General features: G+C 36.1%; 1 long non-coding RNA gene across 1 annotated transcript; it reads right to left on the bottom strand.

The window, feature by feature from the left end:
- Window positions 1-2,848: 2,848 nt before the first annotated feature.
- LOC128282430 (uncharacterized) lies at window positions 2,849-8,501 on the bottom strand. The gene is made up of 2 exons (XR_008272700.1): window positions 8,093-8,501; window positions 2,849-3,120 (listed from the first exon to the last, which is right to left on the bottom strand). It is a non-coding gene; the product is annotated as an uncharacterized LOC128282430 (long non-coding RNA).
- Window positions 8,502-11,322: the final 2,821 nt, after the last annotated feature.

The following is an 11,322-nucleotide window of genomic DNA, read 5'->3' as shown; positions in this document are numbered from 1 at the left end:
AATAATTAGGGGTCATGCCTTATATGTACAGATTCCATTTTGAGTCTAGTTTCATTAGAAACAAACGACACCAGTATTAAAGCCCTGTACAGAGAGATATTCAAGTTATAGCACGCGAAGGTCAGAGCAGTCGATCCCTGTAACATGGGCGACTTTAACTAATAAACTGTACCAATTGGCCCAACCAAAAATTCTAGAAATAAATCCACGGATGGATATATGAGTCTAAATTCAGGGAAAATTTACGAAACCAGTTTCCGAGTTTTGAAACTCGAGATATGATTTTTAAGACGACGGTGATGCAGTTTTCCAGCCTGACTGGAAATGTCAAATTGGTGGCAAAACATGTGAACTTGGCTTGTTAACCCTCGTGTCCGACACGGCGATGGTCTCGGGTTCGGGTGTTACAATTTTATTGGTATCAGAGCCACGGTTTAGTCGATTCTAGGACTACCGTGATGTGTTTGGGGTCTAGCTATACATGCCATTAAATGATGAATCGATAGTGTGGTGATTTCTGACAATTTGACTTTGTGTTTGTTTATAGCAATGGATCCCGATCCCAACCGAAGCGATAGCTGATGATGTGGAGAGTGTGGCGCTGCTCGCGCAAGGGACAGCGCGGCGGACTCTCAACCTATGGCCAGCAATCCGAATGATGAGGCTAGGCAAGCCTTTTATAGTGTGATGAACGAATGGTTTAATCAATACATTCGAACTAACACGGCTGTTCCACAACCTCCATTCCCGACAAATGCAACCCCCGCACCTACAATACCTCCCGTGACTGACCAAATAAGGTCAAGTAAGCCCCCAGTCGATAGGATTCGAAAACATGGGGCCACTGAATTTAAGGCTACGGATGATGATGATGCCGAGCGAGCTGAATTTTGGTTGGATAACACTATCCGGGTGCTCGATGAGCTATCCTGTACACCCGATGAGTGCTTAAAGTGTACCATCTCCTTACTACGTGAGTCCGCCTACTATTGGTGGAGTACTCTGACTTCTGTGGTACCTAGAGAGCAAGTGACTTGGGAATTCTTTCAAATCGAGTTCCGAAAAAAATATATCAATCAGAGATTCATCGACCAAAAGCGAAGGGAATTTCTTGATCTTAAGCAAGGTTCTATGTCGCCATCGACTACGAACGAAAATTTGTGAGGCTTAGCCGACACGCGAGAATGCATTTCGTCCGAAGCTATTATGTAAACGCCGAGGATGGGCTAAATGAAGATTTAAGGATGTTCGTTGGCATTCTCGAAATACGAGAGTTCGTAGTACTTGTTGAGCGAGCTTGTAAAGCCGAAGAGCTTAGAAAGGAGAAACAAAAAGTTGATGTGGGAACCGGAGAATTCCGAAAGAGGTCCTCGGGAAAGTCTCTTCAACAGGCATCGAAGAGATTTCGAGATGATGTGAGCCGGTCTAGAGGCGTTTCGGGCTTTTCTAGACGAGGACGCGATCGACCCCCTGTGACCACACGAGTCACTTGATCGCATGATGGTGGAAATGATCGCCGAGAGAGGGCGGAGTGTCTACATTGTGGCAAATGGCATTCGGGGAGCTGTTGGTTTCGTGATCGCTCCTGCTATAAGTGTGGATCGGCCGACCACTTTATGAAGGATTGCCCGAGGATGCATGAACAGAATGTAAGTCAGAGTGGAAACCCGGGTGCTACCTTCGCCGAGGTAGGCCACCTAGAAATATGGGCAATGTCGTTGGCGGTCGAGAGGATCTAGAGATGCTACCATCAGATCGAGGCTCGTGCTCTGCTAGGACTTATGCCACACGCGCACGCCGAGGATGCTTGCCTCTCCGGATGTCATTACGGTACTTTCACTCTTTTCAATACAAATGTGATTGCTTTGATTGACCCCGGTTCTACTCATTCATATATATGTGAAACCTTAGCATCCAAAGAAGACTTTGCCTATTGAGTCTCTCGAGTTTGTAATTCGGTGTCAAACCCTTGGGTCATTACGTGCTTGTGAACAAAGTGTACAAGAAAAGTCCCCTAATGTTCCGAGGTTCTTGTTTTCCGGCGGACTTGATGCTTTTGCCGTTCGATGAGTTCGACGTTATTCTTGGTTTGGATTGGTTGACCATGCACGATGCGGTTGTAAATTGCAAGAGCAAAACTATCGATTTGAGGAGCGCGAATAACAAGATAATTCGGGTTGAGTCTACGGACTTAAAGGGGTTGCCAGCTATAATATCAGCGATGTTGGCCCAGAAATATGTAAGAAAAGGGTGCGAAGCGTACCTTGCGTACGTGCTCGATGTAACACCCCTCGCCCGCATCCGACGCCGGGACGGGGTTCGAGGTGCTACCTGACTTTTACTAACATTTCCATACTAAACAGGGCCATGAAATCTCAAATAATTAAAAACTTTTCTTTTCACATGCAATTTGTCCCTTATGCGAGCTTACGAGGCCCAATACATGCATTCGGGGCGGTTCGGGACCCAATCGAGAACTCATGAAAACTTAGAAAAATCTCTTGCGTTAAGGCTTCACACGCCCATGTGCTCAGGCCGTGTGGCCGAAATAGTCTAATTATCAAGCCTTTTGTCACTCTCACACTACATGCATAGATACATACTTATCCAATAACATACAACGTGGCATAAATGAGCTCTTAAACATCTACAAACATGATATGCTCAAGTTATTTTCTTATGTAATAAATATTATAGAATTTGCCCATATCATTACCACATACTAGACATAACTATCATTACATCACAAACCATTCATGAAGCATTATTAACTATTTACCAATCACTTAATCCTCGCATTAGTTACTAGCTCATCAATGAATCTCAATTCAATCTCTAGGCATACATGTTGTAAGCCACATCACAAGAAATAATAACATAAATGCATAAGAATAATCATATGGGCCCATAACGTCATTAGCCGACATAGGCCAATTTACATGACTAATACTACCTTAATAACAAGCCAATGCCTTTGGCTAAATCATAATATTACATACTCACATTAAAACCCTATACATGCCATAGACTCGAATCACTTGAGTTTACTTACTCCGATAACGTTAACTCGATAGGGTGATAATATCTCCGACGGCCTCCAACCCGAGCTAACCTGGAACTCTAGAAAACATGGGAAAGAAGGGGTAAGCTTTAAGCTTAGTAAGTTCATATGAAAACAATAAGCAACTCATTAACTTGTTTTATCAATGTTTACAACATATTTTCAAGTTCACTACAAGTTGTCTTTTTGAGCAACGGTCACTAAATTATTTATACCTGGAGCTACGAAACTCCGAATTAAGTTCCGTTAATTTTCCCTGAAACTAGACTTATTTTATTTTTTTCCATAAAATTTCCAGAATTTTTGGTTAAGCCAAATAGTACAGTTTATTAGTTAAAGTCTCCCCTGTTTCAGGGTATGACCACTTTGACCCCTGTACACTACAAACTGAATTTCTCCCTGTACAAAATTCCAACGACCATGCCGTTTATTCCCTATAAAAATAGACTCAATAAGGAATCCATTCATGTAAGGTATAACTCTTAATAATTTTTGTACAATTTTTGGTGAATTTCTAAAGTTAGAACAGGGGATCTCGAATTCATTCAGACCCTATTTCACAAGAATTCAAATATCAAACAATATGGAATTCTTTTTCTTCCTCTGTTTCTTTCATGTGAAAATAGACTCATTGAGATTTAATCCCATATTTTATTCTGCCTCTAACTCATTTTCCACTATTTTTAGTGTATTTTCAAAGCTACACTACTGCAGTAACTCAAATCTGTCAAGGCTAAATTACTCATTCATGATCATTGTTCATAATATTAATACAACACCATTTTATCCATCATGGTAAGAATACATATTATGCATCATAGATCATCACATATCAAGGCATTCTCATAGGATTAGTATACATACTTGCACAACTCGTAACATAACTCGAGTGCATACTCACCAATGACTTACCTCATTGAGACCATCATTAACTCTTTCCTTAGATTGCCCGTTGAACACTTGGAATACTAATTAGATACTCGGAAAAGCCTTTGCACATAAGTGCTTCAATTGTAGCTAAAGCTACCTCATATCTCATGACATTTTAATGCTCACTCTCGAGCTAGTCATCTAGACTCATAATTCCTAGTGACATGTCACTCAGATCCTATTCTATTCCTAAGGTTCAAACGGATTTTTCCTCGTCTATTAAGGCTTTGTCTTATCATATTTCTATTAATTACATACACATTAATATCTGTACAATTCATGTAATGATAACATTTAAATACATGTATAGCATGGTATTGTTTACATACTGAACTTACCTCGATACCACAAATGTGAAAAGGACATACTAGTCCATAAATCGATTTCTTTCCGTTCTAGGTCCAAGTCTCAATTTTCATCATCTATAACATCACATTTAGCCTACCAATCAGTCACAATATTCATATGGGTCTAAAAATCATATTTTTACAAATTTTCATTTTGACCCTAAACTTTTGCATATTTTCACTTTTGCCCCAATGCTCGTAAATTAATTTTTATTCAATTTCTATAAGGTTTAAGACATGCTGAACATTTTTCTTCTATGGCAACTCCAAATTTTCACTAATTCACACACTTATGACCAATTTGTAACTTTCACAATTTAACCCTTTTGACATTTTTACCGAAATTCATTGAATACAACTCATATTTAACACATCAAACATTCATTATCCACTATAAATCATCAAAGCACAACCATATCATGAATGGGTAAATTTTAAACTCTAATTTCTCTTCAATCAATTGGTAGAAATAGAAAATTTAAGCTTTGGGATCTCAAAATACGAAAATCATTAAAAACGGACAAAAACCATACCTATATAAGCCATAAAAGCTTGGCGAATGGAGCTCATCCATGGCTGCTATTTTCTGTTCTTTCCCACGGTTGAAGAAGAAAGAATGAAAAAAAATGATAGCTTTTATCATTTGTCTTATTAGATTATTTTAATTAATTTACAAAATTACCCTTTTATTTCAACCAAATTTCAAAATACCAAACAAATATCCATTCACTAACTTATTAAAGGAATAATTGTCACATAAGGACTTTCAATTTAAAACTCATAACAATTAGGCACCTCATATATAAAGAACTCAACTTTTGCACTTTTTACAATTTAGTCCTTTTGACTAAATTGAGTGCTCAAACGTCAAAATTTTGAATAAAATTTTTACAAAATATTTTCATAAATTTATAGACTATAAAAATATAATAAAATAATTTTTTTTTCTTCGTCGGGTTTGTGGTCCCGAAACCACTGTTCGACTAGACCCAAAATCGGGCTATTACATTTCTTCCCTTTAGGGATTTTCGTCCCCAAAATCTTACCAAAAAGTTGTTCTCTACTTTCACGAGTCACTTATATCTTTTTCTCACAACTTACAAAACAATTCCACACAAGCTCATACTCAAGATTTCCTATAGCTTTTCCATAGTTGAGGTATAAGCCTCTGAGCTCAATTTGAAACACCGAGACCGACATTCTTGGAACTATAAACTTAGAAACATACAACTCAGTCACATCGGTTGAATAATATATCTGTACATACTAAAATAATCATGCGACTTCCATCATCAATCTTTCACAATTCAACTTGCATCTCTCCTTTTTCCGGAAATGAGAGACATCCCGATCTGAAATTCATTACAGTCCTTTATCATTTTCTTCCCACTGTCATAACTGACAATAATAATCTCGAATACATTTGATATTCGGCTTTACCCTATAGACAATTCGACATCCTTTGAACGAATAAACAAGATATCTTTGTGAACTCAGTACTCAATTCTCAGATACCCGAGTTTCTCAAGATCAAATCTTACTCGAATTGATAGTAATAGAAACCGAAATCAAATCCTCCTGCAATTCCAAATTAAAAGTCGAATCATGTTGTACTTGTTTAATTTACCACTTATAGCCACATTTCTATACTCGATCATCAACTGTTTAGAAACTTTACTAACATGAATCAAATGATTCCAACTTCATAGATGTGGTCTTTTATTAATCAGGATAACTATACTTATAACATCTCTCGAACAAGAGAAATCCAACTAATATGTTTCCATAACATACTTTCAAGAATAAAACCCATCATCTCATACGACTACTTACCAAAGAACACGTAACGGTATTCTCGAACCGGAGAATAAACTTAAATGCACATAACTCAGATTTACTTTTGCGAATAACCATTATTTACCCCGAAATTTTAAAGAAATCTCTACAATCGAAATCCCCACACTTCTATGATCGAGCCGAAGCTTAATCATAATGATTCTAATATCGCAAGTCAAAGATTACTCAGAAGATAAACCAAGCTTGATAATTCTCAAACAAGAATGATAGAAAAGCCAATATAAGAAATTCCAAGATATAAAGATTATACCGAAATCGAGAATATAATCCGAAGAAAATAATAAAGATGATCCAAAAATCCTCAGAGAAAACCGAAGGAAACTCATCGTCGTATGCTTTAGAATTTCTCATAATAGAGATAATATAATTCTCGCATATATAAACCATAATCAATAGAACATCGAATAATCTTACATAGATTTTTATTGTCAACTTCATTCCAATATATCAGAATAGAAATCTGAAGAGATGGGGAAATGTAGATCATAACTAATCGGACCAATAGAACTTTTCATCTAATATCACAGTCTCCAGCATCCTCACACAAGAGAATTCCCACCGAAAGGGATAACTATACGTATTCCCGAATAGAGGAAAACATAGAATACTCGTAAGAGAAAGATAGCCATCACTTTTGTTTAATTGAATTCGTCATACTCGACATATCTGTGCAAGTCCGACATTATTCCTCTAACTAATTTCATCTTCGCTAATCTCATACTATTCCATTTTGTACTCTTCGGTTTCACTTTTGCAAGCTTATGCAACATATCTCGAGAATCTCATCGTATAAATCTATTCTGGTAAGGGGCGAAGATTGTAAAGCCTCTAAACTTTTGACTCTCAAGCAAATACATATTCAACAACAGCATAGCTTTACGCATATTGATTCAAACATTTCAAATTTCCAACTTGTTATAAACACATTTTCACATATCTCAGTAATACATGTAACTTTATTTCATGCGAATATTAGCTAAACATAAGTGAATTTATCATAACTCAAACTTTCATTTCTTTTTCTCGAATTACCCTTAATGTTTTATCAAATTCCCATATTTAGTCTTAATCACTTGCCAATATTTATCAAATTGGAGAACGTCTTATGGTTTTGAGTACATCGCTACTTAATGCCATAGTTCAACTATGGTCTTGTACTAGCTCTCATCCATCGTGTCGATGCCGTGTCCTGCATGTGTCTTACATCGACACATGTAACCGTCGGTCGACGCATGTCCCATACATGTCTTACACTAGCACATCTCGTAGCCGACGCATGTCCCGACATGTCGACATCGGCTATCATCTCGAGGCCGATGCATGTCCTGGACATGTCTTACATCGCTCTCATCGTGTGGTGATGCATGTCCTGACATGTCTTACACTAGCCCTCGCCTCAATGCCGATGCCATGTCTCATACATGGTCTTACACCGCACACAAATCTCATGTATTGCCATGGTCCAACCATAGTCTTTTCCGTCAATTCATTAGTGAACGATCGTACTCATTCCCTGCGTTCCACCCAATTTGATCTTTCATTACAACTTTCATGCTATTGTGACATTTATGATTACAGAATCGAGACTATAAAGCATAACATTATTGCATATTGACTTCATCAATCTAGACATAAATGTCAACCTCATGTATATCTTGATTATTAATCATGCAATAAAAGCATTCATACATACATTCGTCATTTCAAGAAAATTTCTTTCTTTTCCTAAACACTTGGCCAAATCAAGTTGGACATTTAACATCGTATGAATACTAACATGCATAAAAGCATTTTCACAACTTAACCGTGTTTTACTCCACTATTTCACATTCTTTAACTCAAGAGTATCACATAGTGAATACTAGTTCATATGAAAATCATGAATATCTTTTCATACCTTTCCCATTTTCAGCATGTCACAAGCATGATTCAATAATCTCAACTTTACTCTTATCTCTATCAAGATTTGCTCGGTTCGAACTCATTCCTGTCTTAATCAACAGTTTTGTTAGGGCCGAGAGATATCACACTATCACGAGTAATACTATGGCATGTATAGCTAGACTCTCTTACGCTAGGTTAGTCCGAGAACCGACTAAACCATGCTCTGATACCACTAAATGTAACACCCCTCGCCCGCATCCGACGCCGGGACGGGGTTCGAGGTGCTACCTGACTTTTACTAACATTTCCATACTAAACAGGGCCATGAAATCTCAAATAATTAAAAACTTTTCTTTTCACATGCAATTTGTCCCTTATGCGAGCTTACGAGGTCCAATACATGCATTCGGGGCGGTTCGGGACCCAATTGAGAACTCATGAAAAACTTAGAAAAATCTCTTGCGTTAAGGCTTCACACGCCCATGTGCTCAGCCGTGTGGCGTAAATAGTCTAATTATCAAGCCTTTTGTCACTCTCACACTACATGCATAGATACATACTTATCCAATAACATACAACGTGGCATAAATGAGCTCTTAAACATCTACAAACATGATATGCTCAAGTTATTTTCTTATGTAATAAATATTATAGAATTTGCCCATATCATTACCACATACTAGACATAACTATCATTACATCACAAACCATTCATGAAGCATTATTAACTATTTACCAATCACTTAATCCTGCATTAGTTACTAGCTCATCAATGAATCTCAATTCAATCTCTAGGCATACATGTTGTAAGCCACATCACAAGAAATAATAACATAAATGCATAAGAATAATCATATGGGCCCATAACGTCATTAGCGACATAGGCCAATTTACATGACTAATACTACCTTAATAACAAGCCAATGCCTTTGGCTAAATCATAATATTACATACTCACATTAAAACCCTATACATGCCATAGACTCGAATCACTTGAGTTTACTTACTCCGATAACGTTAACTCGATAGGGTGATAATATCTCGACGGCCTCCAACCCGAGCTAACCTGGAACTCTAGAAAACATGGGAAAGAAGGGGTAAGCTTTCGCTTAGTAAGTTCATATGAAAACAATAAGCAACTCATTAACTTGTTTTATCAATGTTTACAACATATTTTCAAGTTCACTACAAGCTGTCATTTTGAGCAACGGTCACTAAATTATTTATATCTGGAGCTACGAAACTCGAATTAAGTTCCGTTAATTTTCCTGAAACTAGACTTATTTTATTTTTTCCATAAAATTTCCAGAATTTTGGTTAAGCCAAATAGTACAGTTTATTAGTTAAAGTCTCCCTGTTTCAGGGTATGACCACTTTGACCCCTGTACACTACAAACTGAATTTCTCCCTGTACAAAATTCCAACGACCATGCCGTTTATTCCCTATAAAAATAGACTCAATAAGGAATCCATTCATGTAAGGTATAACTCTTAATAATTTTTGTACAATTTTTGGTGAATTTCTAAAGTTAGAACAGGGGATCTCGAATTCATTCAGACCCTGTTTCACAAGAATTCAAATATCAAACAATATGGAATTCTTTTTCTTCCTCTGTTTCTTTCATGTGAAAATAGACTCATTGAGATTTAATCCCATATTTTATTCTGCCTCTAACTCATTTTCCACTATTTTTAGTGTATTTTCAAAGCTACACTACTGCAGTAACTCAAATCTGTCAAGGCTAAATTACTCATTCATGATCATTGTTCATAATATTAATACAACACCATTTTATCCATCATGGTAAGAATACATATTATGCATCATAGATCATCACATATCAAGGCATTCTCATAGGATTAGTATACATACTTGCACAACTCGTAACATAACTCGAGTGCATACTCACCAATGACTTACCTCATTGAGACCATCATTAACTCTTTCCTTAGATTGCCCGTTGAACACTTGGAATACTAATTAGATACTCGGAAAAGCCTTTGCACATAAGTGCTTCAATTGTATCTAAAGCTACCTCATATCTCATGACATTTTAATGCTCACTCTCGAGCTAGTCATCTAGACTCATAATTCCTAGTGACATGTCACTCGTGATCCTATTCTATTCCTAAGGTTCAAACGGATTTTTCCTCGTCTATTAAGGCTTTGTCTTATCATATTTCTATTAATTACATACACATTAATATCTGTACAATTCATGTAATGATAACATTTAAATACATGTATAGCATGGTATTGTTTACATACTGAACTTACCTCGATACCACAAATGTGAAAAGGACATACTCGTCCATAAATCGATTTCTTTCCGTTCTAGGTCCAAGTCTCAATTTTCATCATCTATAACATCACATTTAGCCTACCAATCAGTCACAATATTCATATGGGTCTAAAATCATATTTTTACTAATTTTCATTTTGACCCTAAACTTTTGCATATTTTCACTTTTGCCCCAATGCTCGTAAATTAATTTTTATTCAATTTCTATAAGGTTTAAGACATGCTGAACATTTTTCTCTTCTATGGCAACTCCAAATTTTCACTAATTCACACACTTATGACCAATTTGTAACTTTCACAATTTAACCCCTTTTTGACATTTTTACCGAAATTCATTGAATACAACTCATATTTAACACATCAAACATTCATTATCCACTATAAATCATCAAAGCACAACCATATCATGAATGGGTAAATTTTAAACTCTAATTTCTCTTCAATCAATTGGTAGAAATAGAAAATTTAAGCTTGGGGATCTCAAAATACGAAAATCATTAAAAGCGGACAAAAACCATACCTATATAAGCCATAAAAGCTTGGCGAATGGAGCTCATCCATGGCTGCTATTTTCTGTTCTTTCCACGGTTGAAGAAGAAAGAATGAAAAAAAATGATAGCTTTTATCATTTGTCTTATTAGATTATTTTAATTAATTTACAAAATTACCCTTTTATTTCAACCAAATTTCAAAAATACCAAACAAATATCCATTCACTAACTTATTAAAGGAATAATTGTCACATAAGGACTTTCAATTTAAAACTCATAACAATTAGGCACCTCATATATAAAGAACTCAACTTTTGCACTTTTTACAATTTAGTCCTTTTGACTAAATTGAGTGCTCAAACGTCAAAATTTTGAATAAAATTTTTACAAAATATTTTCATAAATTTATAGACTATAAAAATATAATAAAAATAAATTTTTTTTTTCGT

Source organism: Gossypium arboreum, chromosome 10 (genome assembly GCF_025698485.1).
Source record: "Gossypium arboreum isolate Shixiya-1 chromosome 10, ASM2569848v2, whole genome shotgun sequence".
Taxonomy (NCBI): domain Eukaryota; kingdom Viridiplantae; phylum Streptophyta; class Magnoliopsida; order Malvales; family Malvaceae; genus Gossypium; species Gossypium arboreum.
The sequence above is the reverse complement of the archived record's forward strand: the minus strand, read 5'-3'. Positions and strand labels throughout refer to the sequence as shown.